This window comes from Tamandua tetradactyla, chromosome 6 (genome assembly GCF_023851605.1).
Source record: "Tamandua tetradactyla isolate mTamTet1 chromosome 6, mTamTet1.pri, whole genome shotgun sequence".
NCBI lineage: Eukaryota > Metazoa > Chordata > Mammalia > Pilosa > Myrmecophagidae > Tamandua > Tamandua tetradactyla.
The window spans coordinates 166373995-166393537 of NC_135332.1; the positions used below are offsets into that span (position 1 = coordinate 166373995).

Genomic DNA, 19543 nt, shown 5'->3' on the forward strand with positions numbered 1-19543 from the left:
ATTTTCTTAAAAACAGCTCCTCCAGGCGAGCCACGGTGGCTCAGCAGGCAGAGTTCTTGCCTGCCATGCCAGAGACCCGGGTTCAATTCCCCGTGCCTGCACATGCAAAAAAAGAAAGAAAGAAAACAGTTCCTCCACAGTGCCTTGTTTTGTTAACTACGAGGGAAACACAACCGCAAAAAAAGCACCACTATTTTTACCTTCTTGGTAGAAAGCACAGCTTTTCTGTGCTTCACCTTTGTTATTTCTTATAACATATGGTGGATGGTTCAATATAATTAGTGAAAAATTAATATTGTCAGAAGGAGCAAAACTCAGTGAAGATGTCATTATGTGCTAAGATCCCCAGGAAATTTTTTTAAAATTCTGGTAATACTAAAAAAAAAGACCAACAGTTCTTCTGAAAGTCCCCTAGGGGAGGGGTGCAGAGGAAATCTGACTGACAATAGCTGATTATATCCTGATATTTTTGTGCAGTCCTGGAAATAATGTATCTATATAAGCTTCTCAGGACTTACTTATTTTTTCATTTATTCAACAAACTTCTGGCCCCTTCTCTGAGCTCACAATTAAGCAAGACATTTCAGATAGAGACACCTACACTTTTTTTTTTGGTCTACACAGTTTCAAGTTTAGTCTGATGCCTGACACAGAATAGAAATGTATAAAATAGCTGTTGAATGACTAGATGATGTCATCATAACAGTTCTCTGCTGGGGTTGACGAGTAGGTTAAGGGGTGCTATTTCACAATTTCTTGTGAATAACTATACTGAAACCTTACATGGATGTTCAGCAGGCTCTTTTCAAAAGACATATTACTGTAATTTTATTCATTTACCACTTTTCAATTCGTCAAGTCATTACACATTTTCTTCTTAGAATTGTCTTCTCATATGACGTTTTGCAGTGGACACAAGTCAGAAAGCGCTTGCAAAACAGTTGGTTAGGGAATCCCAACACGGGTGATAGATGGTGAATGTGAAAAACTGGCTTGGGTTTGGGGTTTGGTTCCATCACTGCATTTCATTGGGTTTCTTCTCTGTGGGCATCAGACTCTGATTTCAGAATGAGGGAATGAAATTCAATCAACATAAGGTATTTTTCAGCTCTAAAGTTCTCAGTGACATCGAAGTTCAGAGAACAGGAAGATTGGAAAAGGCTGTGTGGTGTTGAAGAAAAGGTATGGGGGATGGAGCCAGGCAGATAGATGCGAGTTCCAGCTGCTTGGCCAGCTGTGTGGCTTGGAGCTGGTCACTCCGCTTTAGAAGAAGCAATCTGGTGTATTAGGTAAGATGAGTAGGTATACAGTCATGATTCCATCCACTTGGTGAGTGCTAAGTGTACATTAGGCATCAGGCTCAGTACTATAGGGCATTGCTGTTTTTGAATTGCCTAAGACTTTACTCCAGAAACCTGACTGGAGCTAGGTTATGAAGGATTGCTAAGACTTCTTATTTCTTTCTCACTATTTGGCTTTTTTTTTTTTTTTTAAAGCAAACCATGTGTGGCAGACACTGTTCTAGGAAAGAGATGTGTACGACAAAACACCCACCCATTGCAGCATATGTTCCAGAAGAAGACTCAGTCAATATAAAAGTAAATGAATACTATTTTAGGTAATGAAAATTGCTATGTAGTAAAAGAAGCAATGTTAGAGAATCAGGGGTAATGCGAGGAGGATGAGATGTGATTTAGGAAAGGATTAAAGGTAAGATTTATAGGCACTGAAGATTCTTTTGAACGTTTATTGAAGGAGGTTTTTGTTTTTAGCACATTAGTATAAACAAAATAAAAATATATGTATATTTCCTTTGTCTTATTCTATAACCACTTGCTCTTGCCATTTAACCTAAACTTTGCATGCCTGTCGTCTCCTCACTCTACAAGTTGTTTTTCCATTTCTAGGTTCTAGGCGGATGTCAGACAAGTGAGCTGTTTTGACAATTTTTATTTGAATTAAATGTTTACTTAAGGGTTATTTAGGCAGGGCCCCAGATGCTTGAAAAGCTTTTAATTTTAAACTTACTGCTAGAGTTTGGAAGGAAATTTTAGGTGCAGTGCTTATTTCAGGGCTTTGGGTGGGTGTGGTTGTAGTACTTCCATCTGTCTTTGACCACATGAGCACAAACACACAAAAGCCCTGTGGAGCTTGGGAGGGGAATTAAACAGTTGGAAAATGAGACCAGGAGGTTAGCTTTGTTGCCTCACATAACCCGCCATGTTCCTCAAGCAATTGATGATGGTGAAGACATGACTGTCAAAGAATACATGATGTCCAGGAAACCAAGGTACATGCAAACCCAAACAGCTACAGAACATCTGGTATCAGTCTTTCATTTCTTTTTAATTCTTTCAGATTGAGGATATGGGAGAAGGAAAGCAGAGCTATTTTGAAGTCATTCCCATACTGGCGATGCAGAGAAGATAGGAACAGCAACTGCTTTCTTTGGAAAAATGAGGGCTCATTTTTCCTGAGATTCTGTATGTGTGAGCCATGACACTCAAGCATGCGTGATCACAAATACAACTGCATAATGGTACCAACTAGATTTGAACATTAGTTTTCGGTGTACAAAGATCATTCATACTTATTCACCAATGTAAGTCTAACAAATCCATTTTATTACAAAGTGGCTACAGGTGTATATTCTGAATCAAAATTTGCAGATTCAAATCCCAGCTCCACTAGTTTTTAAACTAGTGACTCAGAACAAACATCTTTTCTTCTCTGTGCCTCACTTTTCTCTTTTGTAAAATAGGAGTGATGATGAAATTGCCTGTCTGTGAGAATTAAGTACTATAATAAGCACAAAGCACTGAATTTGAAACAGTGGCTGGTACACAGGAAGTATGCAACACATGTTAGCTGATACTAGTATTCTAATTTTACAGTCTAGGAAAACAAGCCTTTGGAAAATGAAGTGGCAGGCAGATAACAGAGAGCATACAGATACCAAGTGTCAGTGTTTGACCCTAAGCCTTGTCTTCTTGATACTGATTCATTCTTTTAGTTTTGAATACGCATTGCATTTAATGCCCTGATATTACAATGGAGATAAAGACACAAGAGATATTCTTTGCTTTTAAGGCATTTTTTTTTCTGGTCTCTGCTTTTTGGAGATAGAAGAGGACTCATGTCATAAGAAGCTATGTAGAAAGGGTATTGACCTATTTCTTACTCAATACCTAACAGCCTTTACCAAAGAAAATTAGAAAGTATTCACTAAAAATGTTCAAAAGTATTTGTATATTTTCATTAAATCTTTATTATATTGACTGATATATAAAAACAACTTTGTTGATAGAAAGCTTTACTTCAGGAACCAAGTTTGTAAACGTCCTTAAGCAATCATCAATATATACTAATTATTTCTGTAAACTGACATTCCCACGATTGGACCAATGGAAGATGCATGACCAATAGAGAGAACAGGCTTGGAGTGAAAAGGTACAGGAGCAAGGTAGAGGAGATAAAAAGTAGCATTTCCTCTATAATCTGACTGCTGCACTCTCTCCCTCCCACTCTTGAATGAATTCTAGTGCCCAAAAGTCAAATCCAAGATATTCAACAGGGTCTGAAAGGTTTTCCAGGAATTGAGCTTGCTGACTTCATCTCCCACCCTTTCCTCCCTGCATTTGAGAAATACTGAACTGCTCAGCCAGATACTCTATGACTCTCCACATGTCTGAGTAATCGGTCACACTTTTTCCACCGCCTGGAATTACTTTGCCAGACGAACTTCTGTCTAAGTCTCATCTCAGGCTCATCCTTCCCAGGAAGCCTTTGGTGATGGGGTTAAAAGCCCATTCTCACCCACATAGCGTCTTTTTCTTTGCAATTATTTCATCATTCTCAAGTTCTCTATTTGTGGGATTCCCCCTCCATTTCCTAATTTGTTTTTCTTAAGAATTTTTTCTGGCTCTTTGTGCTAACTTCCCCTTCCCTGCTGACAATCAGAGGCAGGACCATCTTTGCCTTTCTAATAACACAGCAGATCTCTGGGGCGGAAAGCAGAGCAGTGCCTGACATATCTGCTCCATCATGGGGAGCCTCTGCCTCCCACCTCTTACAGGAATACAGATTTTACCTTGGAAGATGAGATTTATCACAAAGCAGGAAACCGTGCTTTCTTCTTTCACTGATTCGAAATTGTTCTCTCTTCTCTTTATTATTAGCATCGGTGTCTCTAGCATGAAATGCCCCAAATCCCTGATGCATGAGAGCACCATAAACTTAAGGGTAACACATAAGGGTAGAGTATCCGTCTTCCCTTCCCTTAGCTCAGTTTGTCAATAAGCGAACTTTCTAGGTGCTCACCATTAAATTTATTTTGTATGCAAAATTATAACCAATCTGTGAGTGTTAGAGTCACACTGGTCTGAATGCCAGCTAATCTCCGCATATGTGCATGAGGAACCAATTTTGCACCTACAGAAAAATCATAAAATCTTTGAATCTTTAATTTGTAAGAGGTCAGAGCTACAAAAGCTTAGGACTTTACCACTTTAAACAAATGAATTTTTTTGTGAGCAAGAATGGCTTTTCCTTCTCCCTCTGCCTCCTCTACCTCCTCCCTCCATTCTCCTCTACTTCTCTTTCATATTTTTCTTCTCTCTCTCCTCCCTCTTCCTCGCCCCCCCCTTTTTTTTTTGTTTGCTTGTTTGTTTTTAATCACATACTGCCTAAGGAAGCATTCAGTAAATGTTTTGACCTTTTGGAGGCAAAGGATTGTGTGCTATACATGTACTCAAACAAAATTCCTGTTTCTGTTGTTTTATTTCACACACAAAGAGTTTTGTTTGAGTTAGTTCTACTCATTCTTAAAAACTCAACTTAGGTACTGGCCACACAGAAAGCCCTTTCTCAACCCCACTTCAATTAAGTGCCCCCATCCATGCGTTTATTGTTCTCTCTATGCAGAGACAGTGTCATGTGATAATGAAAAGCACAAAATCTAGAATTCAACTGTCTAGGTTGAAAACTGGAAATTCCCCTTTGGCCTAGGTATTTAACTTCCCTGTGCCACAGTTTCCTACTCTAAAAATATGGATGAACAATGACACTTATGTCCTCATAGGAAAGAGAGATGCACGTGCATATAGCTGTGTATGTGATCTTAGATCAGTACCTGGCATAATAAGCAAAACGTACATTTGCTATAATTATATATATTTTTATTATATTTGCTATTATTCTGTTATTATACTTACCATATTGAAATATATATATCAATTATGTATCTGCACACGTTCTAAAATGAGCCTTTTTAGATCAGTGCTGTTTGTACAATTGAAATGTAATGTGAGTCACAAATTCAGTTCATATATTTAATATTATATTTTCTAATAGCCTTAGAAAAGTAATAAAAGGAATGGGTAACATTAGTTTTAATAATATACATTGTTTAACACAACATATCCAAAATATCAGTTGAAAATGTAATCAATAGAAACAATAATATTTTACCTTCTTTTTGCTTGTACTAAGCTTTAGAAATCTGGTGTGTATATTAGGCTTTCTGTGCATTTTAATTAGGACAAGCCACATAGACAATACCCAATTGCCACATGCTGTTAGTGGCTACTGCATGGGACAGTCCAGGTCTGGAGAACAGGGACCATTCCATTCCCTTCCTTTCTCCTACTAGTGGACCCATGTTAAGAAGCAAGTTCTATGATACAGAAGTCCTTTAAGACATATTTCTGATATAAGATTAAATGAATATAAGTATAACTCACGCATCAAAGAAGATTCCATTAGTATTGAAGCCATGAATATATTTAAACAAGTAAAATCTACCACTTTGAACTAATATATTGATTAATGATTTCCATAATCTTCAAAATAAGGAGCATTTTCTGATTCAGATATAATATTTTCCAGTGGAGGGCAGAGATCGGATCCATAACTTGACAGTGGGAACTTAATGGTATAAGAGAGTTTACTTGGTGTGGGGGGACTATTCATACTTCGACTTTAAAATTGGAAGACCAATAAGATTTCTCCCAAACATGGAATCTCATTTGCATTGTTGGCCCAAACAGCTTAGCCAATGGGTATGTTATAGATTGAATTGCCTCTCCCAAAATGATACCTTCAAGGCCTAAAGCCCAGCATTATGAATGTGATCCTATTGGGAAATAGGATCTTTGAAGATGTTATTAGTTAAGATGAGGCTAAACTGGATTAGAGTGGGTCCCAATCCAACATGATGTTGTCCTTATAAGGAGAGGAAATTTGGACACTGACAGAGCAGACACCCACGTGACGGAGACAGAAATTGAGTTATGCCAGAAGCCAACGAACCCCATGGATTGCCAGCCATGGCCAAAACCTACAGACTTCAGTGGAAACGCAGCCTGCTGGCACTTTGATTCAGACTTCTGGCCTCCAGAACTGTGAGACAATACATTTCTGTTGTTTTAAGCCACCCAGTTTGTGGTAATTTGTTACAGCAGCCCTAGGAAACTAATACAATGTGTATGTGAGGGCTGGGGTGGAGTGGAAAGGGGATGGTATTTCTCTCCTTCTCTGATCTAGGCTATCGTAATAAATATTTAATTGTTTGGTAGATGGACTGATTTAGTAGGATTCGCAAACCCCATAAAGATAGTAGTTCATACAGAAAGTGGATAGGTCTGATCTCCCCCAATTTTTTCCCCCAGAGATTAATTCATTTGTTGTTTTACCAACCAAGTTCCCTTTTAAAAATTGGCCCAAACTTCTAAGTCAGTGTCTCTGCATTGATAAGAGTTTCTCAATCTCTTATCTCTTTCTCCTACTCTTCCCCCTCTTTCATTGTTCATTGACATGCCTTATAAAAGCACCGAGAAGGAAACAAAAAAATACATGCATTCAGACATAATTCAGAGCTGGGAAGAATGTCTTTTTAGTTCTGAGATTTTTTCCTGAGCAAACATGCATTGATTTACAATGTATTCTCAGAAAACATTTTGTTTACTTTCAAAAATATTGCTCTGATAAAAATAATTCTGTGACATCTAATTAATAACACTGATTTGAGTCAGATTATAAGCCATCCCAAAATACCATTCATTTCTTTAGCATACCTTGCTTTGTTTTCCAAACTGTTCAATAACCTGCATTTATTCACAAGACTTAAGAGCAGATAGCTTTTGTCTGTTTTCAAGATAGTGTCCACATACAAAGAATATGTTTTTCTAAAGGTTTGTAGGCAGCTCCCAAAGGACATTGAACAAAAACAGTGTTATTAAAATAAGCATACAGTCTCTTGTGGGAACTGTTCTGAAATAAGATCTCTTGCTTAGTCAGGGATTCAGGTATAACTGTACAAAAGCCATCTTTAGTGCTATGTCCCTTCAATTTAGAAGAAAGAGAATCTTCAGATGTCCTTCCTATTTGCTCTTGGATTCATATGCTTGCTAAGCCAGTGAAAAGTGTGGCTGGTGGAATGGGATAGGCCATAACAGCTCAAACATTGTTAGAAGACAATTCAGTCTGGTCTACAAGGTCTCATACGTCAACTCTGAATTCACCTCACTCTATTTCCAAGACCTTTCCTGTCTGACTCTGGGCAGGTGGTCTACATCTGACTCTATCCACTCTACTGTCCGCCTAAGCTAGAGCTTATTTTTGGTAAATTTCTTTTTCATCTTAGTTGAACATACATTCTTCAAGCACCCACTCTTGTCAGATGAGACACTAAACCTGAGAAAATTCTGTTCTTAGGCTCAGGGATCTTAAAGTTGGTTGGGCAGACAAACACATAAGCAGTGAATTTCAATTCTTATTGTTTGTATTGTGATAGAGGTAGTGCAGTGGTTTCTATGGGAGCATGCTCATTTATTTACTAAATATTGATATAAATGTGCTATGGAGGAGGGTACTATGACCTTGGGCCTGGATGAAGTTTAGCACATAGTTGGAGCTTACAGAAAAGAGGGAAATTTAACAGATCTTAATAACTGAGAACAAAATAACTCATTTTGTGCCCCCATAGTCTTTTCTCAGTTCAGATGAATCTGCTGTTTTCCTTAAGTTCTCTGGAACTTTCTAAATTGCCAACTACATTTGCATACACTGATTTCTGACCTCTTTCTGTCTATCTCCTCTTCCCTACTACGTGGGGTTCTGCTGTCCTCATTTACATTCCTGGATCCCAGCCTCAGTAGTGCACAATGAATTTATCATTATATATGATAGACATAAACATATTTGTGAGACCCCCCTGTATGAGAAAAAATTTTTTAAATAATTTTTTTGGCTGTTTAGGTAAGATTATATCTCTCCTAACCCAGACATACAAATAGTTCAGTCTATATGTGTTTTGCTTTCAAGAAGCACAATTCACAAGCCAAAAGCAAAAATGGTGCAAAAGAAATTCCAAGTGTTCCTCATATACCTTGTAAGCCATTAAAACATACTCAGTTCCTAAACTCAGCAACACTTCTCACATCATTTTTTCTTTTCTTCTCCCCACTTTTTCCATATTTGTCATTCTAGAGATATTATCATTTATGACCCTCCTCACAACAGGTACCCAACGACATAGGAGAACTGGGAGAGTTAAAAAGTCTGCAAATACCCCTACTTTGTTAATTTTTGTCTGTATGTACATATTTATAACTCTCACACACAATGTTATGAAACATTTTTTTGAATCGAAGTAAACATAATCTAGTCAAGCAAATTGCTGATTTCATGTTGATTTTGCATGAATAAATTAATTGTAACTATGCTTTGTTTGTAGCTACCCATTGCAATAAATGGATGTCCAAAGGCTTAGGTTCTTGTTTTCATTAACATCAAAATCTGATGCTCCAGGAATGGGAGTTGTTAGATGTGGCCTTGACCCCAACAATGATTTCCAAATAGTCTGTTGCAAAGTAGGGAGTCTTGAATACGAATCTGGATAATACAGATCTCTTGGATAACAAACTAATACAATGACATCAACTATTGGCTTCTCCAATCTTGAAGCCTCCTGGTTTTCAGAAAGGGCTTTAGATATGTTTACAATTGAAAAGAGCCAGAAGGAAGAAAAACAAGTCTTCTGGTTAACCTGAACTTTAGGTGGTTTTTGAGGAAAAAAGTTGTGCTAGTCCACATTTCATCCCATCGTCTCTAGATTTCTAAAGTCACTGTTCTATAGTTTAAATCCACATTTTAAAGTTTAGTGATGAACTTGTGCTGGTTTCTTTTGTTTTATTTGTTAATCCGCTTGGGTCCCTTAAGGGCTCATAAGATACACAGAAAGAAATTCATCTCACGCTTGTCTAGTATAGTTTCTAGGCATACAGCCACTCCTCAAAAAATACTTAATAATGAATAAAGCATCCTGAGGGAAGTGAACTAGGCTGAAGTTAGGGCTTTCTATGAAGCAGGTATTGTGCCAGATGTTTGGATGCATTATTTTTTTACTTAGTCATCGCAGCAATCTGGTGCATAGGCTTGTATTTTAAATTAAGCTTTTGAGATTTAGAAAATTTGTTTTTATTTGTCTAATATCACAGCACTAACAAGTGGCATATCTGAAATTTCTATTTTTCTTCTTTCTGACTTTTATTTCATCAAATATGTATACTATCTAAATGTATTCCTTCATGTATAACTGATGTATTAAAAATGTCAGATTCAGTTGAGTACAAACATGAGATTGAACTTCTTTCCAACTACTGCCCCCAAATCTGCTGAGTCGGGTGTCCCTCCTCTACCTCCCACAGGATTTCAGGCTAGCTTCTACCTGCTCCAGATTTAGCTTCTCAGCCTCTTTTTTTTTTTTTTTTTAGTTCTATACTTTTGAAACCTTCTAATTAAAAACTTCTATCTCTCCCAGGTCAGACCTGAAACTTGAGCCCCACAGTTCAGCACTGGGAAGACAGAGTATGTCCCATTCTCCCACGGACCATAGCACCTACTCTTCCTGACCGCCTGCTCTTCCTCTCCTCCTTCAATCCCATGGTGCTTCTGCCTCCTCCACGTTTGATAATGTGAAGCCAGGTAAGAGAGAAGGGTTAATTTAGACCTTTCTTGACTATTGAATGTCTTCTGTGTGGTGGGTGCCCCAACTTCAGACACCCATGAAGGTGGGACTAGGGAACACTCTGTTAAATTGTTTAGTCGTAAAGAAGAACCTAGTTAATTTGTTTGTTTGTTTGTTTTAAATTTGAAAAGTCTGGAGAAGAAATGTGTGAGGGCTCAATTGAGAAGAGAATTAGAGTAGTAAGAAAAACATTAAAGGAGGATTTCAACAGAGAAGACACCAAGAGATTTATAATTGATAAGAACGCTCAAGTGAAAGGGATGATTTATGAAACACATGCGAGCTCTTACTGATAGACTGAAACAGAGAGGACATGTGAAGTTGATTCTGGGTTGACAAAAGAGATAAAGAAGATACACACTGGAAGACCATCTGTCTTTCATTTCCCAAGTATATGTTCATAGCAATTTTCATTCACAACATATGACGATTTGCTGAGGGGTTCTGTAATTGGTCAGATACCAGTCAGAGTCTTGGAGTCAAGAAATAATAGACAAATTCACAGTGGGGATTGTGTATTGCAGGGTAAGGAAGAAATATAAAGAAAAATAATGAATATATGCATTCATTTAGAAGAAAAATTGTTTTATAAAACTATGGGAATTTTATTTCCAAGGGGAGTTTATTTCCACCATATTGTAGTTGAGGTTAACTGATCCTCTGAGAGCATCAGTATGTCAATTACAAATTGTACTGTGGCTTACTGTGTGGTCTACTTGCTGATGGAATCAAACTTGAAAACATTATCTCTGGTATTTTTATTCAAAAACTATATTTGAGTGGTTTCAGATTTAATGATTCACAATAACATAGGTGATATTTTTCTAATCAATTCTAAGCATTCTATGAAATATTGAATTTCTAAATGAAAAATAAATGTTTAGAAATGAGTGTCTGCTTAGGTACCCAAGACTGTGAGACTGTGGTGGCAGAAAGGGTCACAAACTATAATTTGGCCATATAGAAATAATCTTATTAAAAATTATCAAGAGTAGAATACATCATAATTGCTGGATATCAATCTTTATTCTTTGGATGTTATCCAAATCTCAATAAAAATACTAATTCCAATTGTATTGTCTCTTCCCTCCTCTGATTGACACAGGACATGAGTCCCTCCAAATATGACAAATTCATTTGAGAAAAATTGTCAGGTGATGTCAGTCTGTTTTTCTCTCTCTGTCAGACACACCTACACTCTACTGTCCATTTCAAATCTCTATATCTGCTAGGTATAGATTGTCTTTTCCTACTATATATCAATGTTTGGTAACCTTTTCAAATGAGAACATTTCATATATATGAAAACAATTATAAATTGTCAACACTTTGAGCCAATTCTTCAGAAAAGAGTCTTATTTGTCCCTGCTGATTCTGGAATAGAATATGATGTCTAATTGTGGCCATAGTTTAGATTAGGAGTGTATTGTCTTGAATTCTAGAAATATTTATATAAGAATTTTACTATATTTAATGAATACTAAATAATAGAAATACTTATAAAATACATTTTATTAAATGGCTGCCCTAAACTTTCTTATAAAAAAAAAAAGTTATTGCAGTTAAGCTATGTTGTTTCATTCTGTCCAGTTGATATTTTTATGTCCAAGAAGAGGATTCATGGCTATCATGGTTAAATTTCATCTTTCTTATTTGACCTATTATTCTCATCACTTGAGAATCATTTGTTAAACAAAGGCTTGATGAGTTCAAAACACAGTGCTAGAAACTGAGGATATAGTGGTACTTGAAGCATTCAGTACTAGTTCTCGTGGTGCTAGTCAATGAAAGTAAACAAGTGATCGCATAAATACCTCTAGGTACTATCAGCACTTGTAGTAAGAAGGGATGGGTGGTAGTGCGGGGTGGACTGTGTGGTGAGCTGCCCCTAAAATCCCCCCTAGGCATGCAGGACTTACATCCCCAGAAGCCCTCAACCTATCAGTCCAGACAAGACTAATAGCCACACCTGATGTTCTTTTTTATACACAGTCCTTAAATCTGCCTTATTTCTTTTCTTCCTTCTCACTATGACTTTCTCTTTCAGATTTAATGATGGTTACTTTGAAGCTCACTGCGATATGCTTTAGTAGAAAAGTCACATCTCTATCATTTGGGGGTCAGGTTTGAATTTACTGGGACCTTTTTCTTCTAATCCTTGTACAGGCTGTTAGGGATTGAATCGTGTCCTTCACAAAGACATGTCCGAGTCCTACCCCCTGAGCTTGTGGGTGTGAACCTGTTTATTTTTATTTTTTAAATGTTTTTATTGGCAAAACAACATACAAACACAAACATTCTTAACATACGAACGTTTCATACTTGGCTCATAAACCATAGCTCATACTATCATCATACAATTGTATATTAATTACCATGATCTTTTCTTAGAACACTTGCATCACTCCAGAAAAAGACATTAAAAAAAAAAGCTCATACATCCCATACCCCTTACCCCTCCCTCTCATTGACCACTAGTATTTCCAACTACCCAATATATTTTAACCTTTGTTCTGCCTATTTTTCCCCCATACCCCTCACTACTCCCTTTCATTGATCACTAGTATTTCAGTCTACTCAATTTATTTTAACATTTGTTTCTCCTAATATTTGTTTATTTTTTATCCATATTTTTAACTCATCTGTCCATACCATAGATAAAAGGAACATCAGACACAAGGTTTTCACAATCACACAGACACATTGCGAAAGCTATCGCATTATACAGTTATCTTCAAGAAACATGGCTACTGGAACACAGCTCTAAGTTGCAGGCACTTCCCTCTAGCCTCTCTAAAACACCTTAAACTAGAAAGGGGATATCTATATAACGTGTAAGAATAACCTCCAGAATAACCTTTTGACTCTGTTTGGAATCTCTCAGCCATTGACACTTTGTCTCATTTCTATTTTCCCCCTTTTGTTCGAGAAGCTTTTCTCAATCCCTTGATGCTGAGTCCCAGCTCATTCTAGGATTCTGTCCCACGCTGCCAGGGAGGTTTACACCCCTGGGAGTCATGCGCCACATAGAGAGGGGGAGGGCAGTGAGTTTGCTTGCTGTCTGGCTGAAAGAGAGAGGCCTCATCTGAGCAACAAAAGAGGTTCTCTGGGAGTGACTCTTAGGGCTAATTATAAGTAGGTTTAGCCTGTCCTTTGTGGGGATAAGTTTCATATGAACAAACCCCAAGATCAAGATCAAGGGTGAGTTTGTTTATTAATAGGACCTTTGAAGATCCTATTAAGATGAGGCCAAACTGAATCAGAGTAGACCTTATACCAATACAACTGGAGTAGGAGACAGAAGGAGACTGGTGGCCAAGTGATGGAGGTCAAGATTGAATGATGCTGGTAACCCACCACCAGAGTGCTGAAGTCTTGCTGAAGTCTTCACCAAAAGCATGATCCTACCAATGCCTTGATTTTGGACTTCTAGCCTCCAAATCTGTAAGAGGATAAATTTCTGCTTTTTGTACTAACCAGTCTGTGATATTTGTTATAGCGGCCCTGGCAAACCATGACACAGGCCTATATGTTGGCACGTGGTGTGGGAGGCAGAATAATGAACCCCCCCCACTAAGATGCCCACATCCTAATCCCCTAAAACTGTGCATGTTGCCTTATATGCAAAAACGACTTTACAGATGTGATTAGGTTAAGGATTTGCAGGAGAGATTATCCTGGATTATCTGGGTGGACCAATATAATTACAAGGTTCCTTGTAAGAGGGAGGCAAGAGAGTTAGGGCCAGACAAGGAGATGTGCCATTGTAAGTGGAGGTTTTCATGATGTAGGGCCAAGCTCCCAAGAATGTAGGAAGCCTCTAGAAGCTGGAAAACCTGGGTCTTTTTCACAATGAATCAAGAAATTGTCCTTTGCTTGCATTACTCCTCCTCCTTTTTAGCCAATTCAGCCTAAAATCCACAGGCACTCAATTCAGTGAGTACTAGACACAAGCTCCTTGAAGATGCAAGAGCAAACTGAAAATTGTAGAACTGTGGTTGGGAAGCGTGAATAGGTTTTGGTGACCATATAGAAGTTTCTGTCTTGGTCAAAGGAGGCCTTCTTGGTACTCATATGCTGTACCTGAATATGAGTATGAAATAACCAGATAAAGAGAAAGTAGTCCGATGTAAATTAAGCACTTAATAAGTACAAATTAAATGAATGAATGGGTGAAAGGAAAGGCCTTGAGGCTGAAATGAGTGTAGCATGTTTGAGAAATGAAAGATTACTGTAGGTAGAATGAAGTGAGCAAGGTAATGTACACTATGATGTAGATAGAAACAAAGGAAGGGGCCAAATCATGTTAGATTTTAAAGACCATGTTTAAGAGTTTGAAGTGTGTTCTATATGTAATGATATTTATTGAAAAATTTCAAGAGTAGAAGTGACAGCTTTGCATAATTGAAAGCTCCTTCTGGCTATTCCATGAACTAATGGGTGGGGAGGGGCGCAAGTGGGTGTAAGTAGATAGATATGAGATTGTCACAGTAGTTTTGAAGGGAGAAATTGTAGTTGTGCCTTTGAGAAATGGTAGTTGTATCTTGGTTTAGAGAAACTGAGATGAAAAGAAGTGGATGGGTTTGAGATATATTTTGCAGTTTGTTTCTTTCTTTCATTGAAGGTGCTATCCCTTCTGGTTTAAAATCACACACATACACACACAATACACCAAGGAGTTTTCTTTCTTTTCATCATAATCATTGATAAAATATTAATCAGAAGTTTTTATTCTAGAAGAACACCCGATGCGGGGACAGAATTCAGGACAATGTATAATAAATTTAGATTAAGAAGGTGAGTCATCAGCTACAGCTAAATTATCTTGAACTGGCTGAATTGCATCATGTTAAGAATTCAAGGGCGAATCTTAGGTCAGAAAGGATGAATAACTGACTCTCACTGTCTCCCATGAGCACAAATAAAAGGAGACATGACAAACATGCTCTGAATTTGTGTTAACATTTTAGAGAAATGAAGGAAAGTCTTATTTCCATACTGCCTCCATTTTTAGAATTTTCACTGATTTTGGGAAAGTAAGAAAAGGAGAAAGAGCATTTCAAGAAGAACCACCCAGTACCTGTAGCAGCTATCCTGAAATAGGAATTGTAAAGTAAACATTAGCATAAATGAGATATCATATATATCCTGTGATTGCAAAACTTTACCACATTCCCTGTTTGTCATATTTCAAACGTCTAGTCCATTTGTACAATTGGAAATCTTTGAATTGGGTGTTCATGTAAGATGATAACAGTGTCAAAGGCTTTACTAAGATAATTGCTTCTGAGAAATATGCATAGAAATGCAGCAAAGTGAGAGCTATGACTGGAACTGGGTGTTGGCACTAGTAAGTGTGAGAAAAATCCCCCTTGTTAGGAGGTATATGAGAAGTTTTAAACACTCACTTGATTTGACAGAAGTTAATAATTGAAGACTGAAACAAAGCATAAATGACCTAGTTATGTTGGACTCTTCTGGGACCTTTCATTGAGAGAAGAACTTGAGTCGTCCAAGATGCCAGCATAAGGCACTCCAGAGTGCTGTTCACCCAAAGAATCTTTGAACAATGGGCAAAAACTGGCAAAGCCAATCTTCCTTTGAACTCTGGAAAACAGTTAAAGAATTGTAGTAACTGGACAAGGGATTAATCAAGGAAACCCAGCTTTAGAAACACTAGGAGATGCTTGTGGAGTCTTTGCTGACCATAGCAGAAGATGGAGCAAGCCTGCACTCCCATGCTGGGTCCCTGACCCTAATTTTGAGGAAGCAGAGTATACTCTAAGCAGAAAATGAAGTGCCAGTATATTAGTGTCAGTCTATCAAGTGGCAGCCTCAAAGACTGAATTTAGAAACTCATCTCTGTCGCAGCCTCCCAAACCTTTCCCTGCAGGCAGAAGCAACTTGCAATCTGCTAAAAAACATAAATCAAAATGGCCTGCAGCAAAGGATTACCTGTATTAGGTCATTAAATAGAGCACATAAGAGGAGTAGAAAGTCATAGAGAGTTGGGGAGGCATTTCATAGAGGGCATTCAAATTCCTGTAAACAAGAGAATTCCTAAAGTCAGGAGCAAGCACAAACCCAAGACAAGATGCAGGCTTGGAAAAGATTGAGAAATGATACAGGCTGAGGAGCAAAAAGAAAGAGAATGAAAAAAGTGATCAGAGCCAAAAAGACCTGTGGGATGGATATCATCAAGCCCACTGAAGGAATACTCAAAGAATAATGACAGAAAATACCCCAATTTAATGAAAGACATGATTATGCACATTCGAGAACCCATTGAACCCCAAACAGGAAAAACTCAAAGAGAAACATTTCTAGACACATAGTTGTCCAAGCATTGAATGACAAGGACAAGGACAAAGTTCTGAAAGCTGCAGGAGAAAAGCAATGTGTAATGTACAAGGGAGCCCCAAGAGATTAAGTGCCAATTTCTCATCAGAAACCATGGAGGCCAGAAGGCAGTAGGTTGTACTATTTAAAATGCTGAAAGAAAACAATTGCCATCTGTTTTAGTTTCCTAGGCTGCTTGAAGCAGATACCATGAAATGGCTTGGTTTTTAACAATGGGAATTTATTAGCTTATAGTGCTGAGGCTGTGAAGATGTCCAAATCAAGGCATCATTAAGATGGTGCTATCTTCCTGAAGACCAGCTACCAGTGATCCTGGGTTCCTCTACTGGCATCTGCTCATCTCTCCCCTCTCCTCCATGTTGTTCTTAAAGGTCTTCAAGGTATTGTCCATTTCAGCTTCTTGCTTCTGTGGCTTCTCTCTTTCTGCATTCATGCTATTTATAAAGGGCTCTAGTAATAGGATTGCAGCCCGTTCTGATTAAAGTGGGCTGCACCTTAACTGAAGTAGCCTCATCAAAAGATCTTTCTCACAGTGGTTCACACCCATGGGAATAGATGAACCTTAAGAACGTGCTCTTCTGGGGTACACATAGTATCAAACCACCATGCCAACCAAGAATTTTATGCCTGGTGAGACTGTCTTTCAAAAATAAGGGAGAGATGAAGACATTCCCAGATGACAAAAACTGAGGAAATGTGTCACCATTAGACCCACCCCACAAGCAGTGCTAAAGGGAATTCTCTAGACTGAAAGGAAAGGACACTGCATAGTGGATCAAAGTGGCATAAAGTAATAAAGACCTCTGATAAAGGTAAGCATATGGATCATTATAAATCCCAATACTGTTGAATTGGGATCTTTTGGTATAAAACTCCACTTTTACTTCCTACAGGCTCAAAAATGCAAATGCATCAAAATAGTGATAAATTTATGGTTTTGGACATATCATGCATAAAGATATAATTTGTAACAAGTACAAAAAAGGTGGTGGGTGTTGAGGGATACAGGAAGATTATTTGTGTATGCTATGGAAGTTAATTTGGTATCAAATACTTGTGATTGTTACAAATTTAGGATGTTAAATTTAAGCCCCTAGTAACCACAAAGTAATTATTTAAACAGTATATCCAGAAAGAAATAGGAAAGGACTAAAAATGTAAATACGAAACAAAATCAAATAAATGTGAAATTAGGTATTAACGGAGAAATGAGGAACAAATAAGACTTACAAAGACCAATTAACAAAATGGCAGAAGTCGTATTATTAGCAATAGTTACTTTAAATTTAAATGATTAAATTCTCCAGTCAAAGGCAGATTGGCAGAATGGATTAAAAGCATGACACAACTAGATGCTATTTACAAGGGGATTCACCTAAAGATTAAAATAAAAAATAAGTTGTTTGACAGTGAACGATGGAAAAAAAAACATACCATGCAAATAATAACCAAAAGAGATCTAAGAGAGCTATACTATTTTCCGATAAAGTGGACTTTAAGTAAAAAACTGTTATGAGGGACATAAAATGTCACTGTATATTAATGAAAGTGTCAATTCAATAAAAAGATATGACAGTTATCAATATATACACATAGCTTTTGTTTCCTGGCTGCTAAAACAAATACCATGCAATGAGTTGGCTTAAATAACAGGAATTTATGCTTTTGAGGCTAGATATCCAAATTCAAGGCATCATCATGGTTTTGCTTTCTCCCAGAAGAATGTGGCATTCTGGGGCTGGCTGCCAGTCATTCCTAAAAATACACAAACTACCTATACTCACTCAAGAAGAAATAGAAGGTCTCAACTGATTAATAATAAGTAAAGAGATTGAATCAGTATCAAAACCTTCCCAACAAGGAAAAGCCCAGGACCAGATAACTTTACTGGTGAATTCTACCAAACATTCCAAGAACAATTAACCAATCCTTCTGAAACTCTTCCACCAATCGTAGAGGAAGGAATCCTCCCTAAAGTCATTCTGTGAGGCCAACATCACCCTAATACTAAAGCCAGATAAAGTTATCACAGGAAAAGAAGATTATATCAATAACCTTTATGAGTATGGATGCAAAACATCCTCAACAGAATATTAGCAAACTGAATCCAACAGCAGTTTAAAATAATTATACACCATGGTCAAGTGGAATATATGTAGAGAAGGCAAGAGTGACTCAACATAAGAAAATAATTATTGTGATATACTACAGTAATAGAATAAATGACAAAACAAAAAAAACAGCACAAGATCATCTCAACTGATGCAAAAGCCATTTGACAAAGTGCAGCACTCCTTCCTGATTAAAACACTTATAATCGGAAAAGAGGAAACTTCCTCAACATGATAAAGCTCATATATTAAAAACTCATAGCTAATATCATGCTTTACGATGAAAGACTGAAAGTTTTCCTTCTGACGTCAGGAAATAAGACAAGAATGTCCACTGTCACCACTGTAGTTAAATATTGTACTGGAAATCTGGTCAAAGTAATTAGGGTAGAAAAAGAAATTGTAAAGCATCCTAGCGAAGCACCTTCAGAGCCTACTGGTAGGCAGTAGTTTCTTAGAGTTCACACCAAACATGAGTAACCAAAGAAAACAAAAAAAAGGACTATGTTAAAATAAAAAAACGTTTTCACATCGAAGAACTTTATTATTAAAGACGGCAATCTGTAATATGGGAGAAAATATTTGAAAACCATTTATCTGATGAGGGCTTACCATCAAGAATATATAAAGAAATCCTACATCTCAACAACAAAATATGAATAACCCAATAAAAATGTCTAATCATTTCTCCAAAAGAAGACATTTCTCCAAAGAAGATATACAAATGACCAAAAAAGCACATGAAAACATGTTCAACATAATTATCCAATAAGGTAATGCTGATAAAAACCACAATGAGATAAACTGTCACACCTATTCAATTGTTTACTATTCAAAATAATGAAAAATAACAAGGGTTTGGAGAGGATGTGGAGAAATAGAGAATACAGAATAAATAGTAAAATGGTGCAGTTGCTGTGGAAAGCAGTTTGGCTGTTTCTCAGAAAGTTTATATAATTACTTTATGACTCAGTTATCCTACTTCTAGGCATATTAACTTGAAACAAGGCACGTGAACAGATGTTCATAGCAACATTATTCACAA

The 19543-nt window shown here is 37.3% G+C and overlaps 1 long non-coding RNA gene across 1 annotated transcript in view; it reads left to right on the forward strand.

Moving 5' to 3' along the window:
• The window catches only part of LOC143686482 (uncharacterized), a 182304-nt gene that overhangs the window by 73468 nt on the left and 89293 nt on the right, over positions 1–19543 (forward strand). The window contains exon 3 of the long non-coding RNA XR_013177185.1: positions 9821–9984. This is a non-coding gene — a long non-coding RNA (uncharacterized LOC143686482). The remainder of the gene's footprint in view (positions 1–9820; positions 9985–19543) is intronic.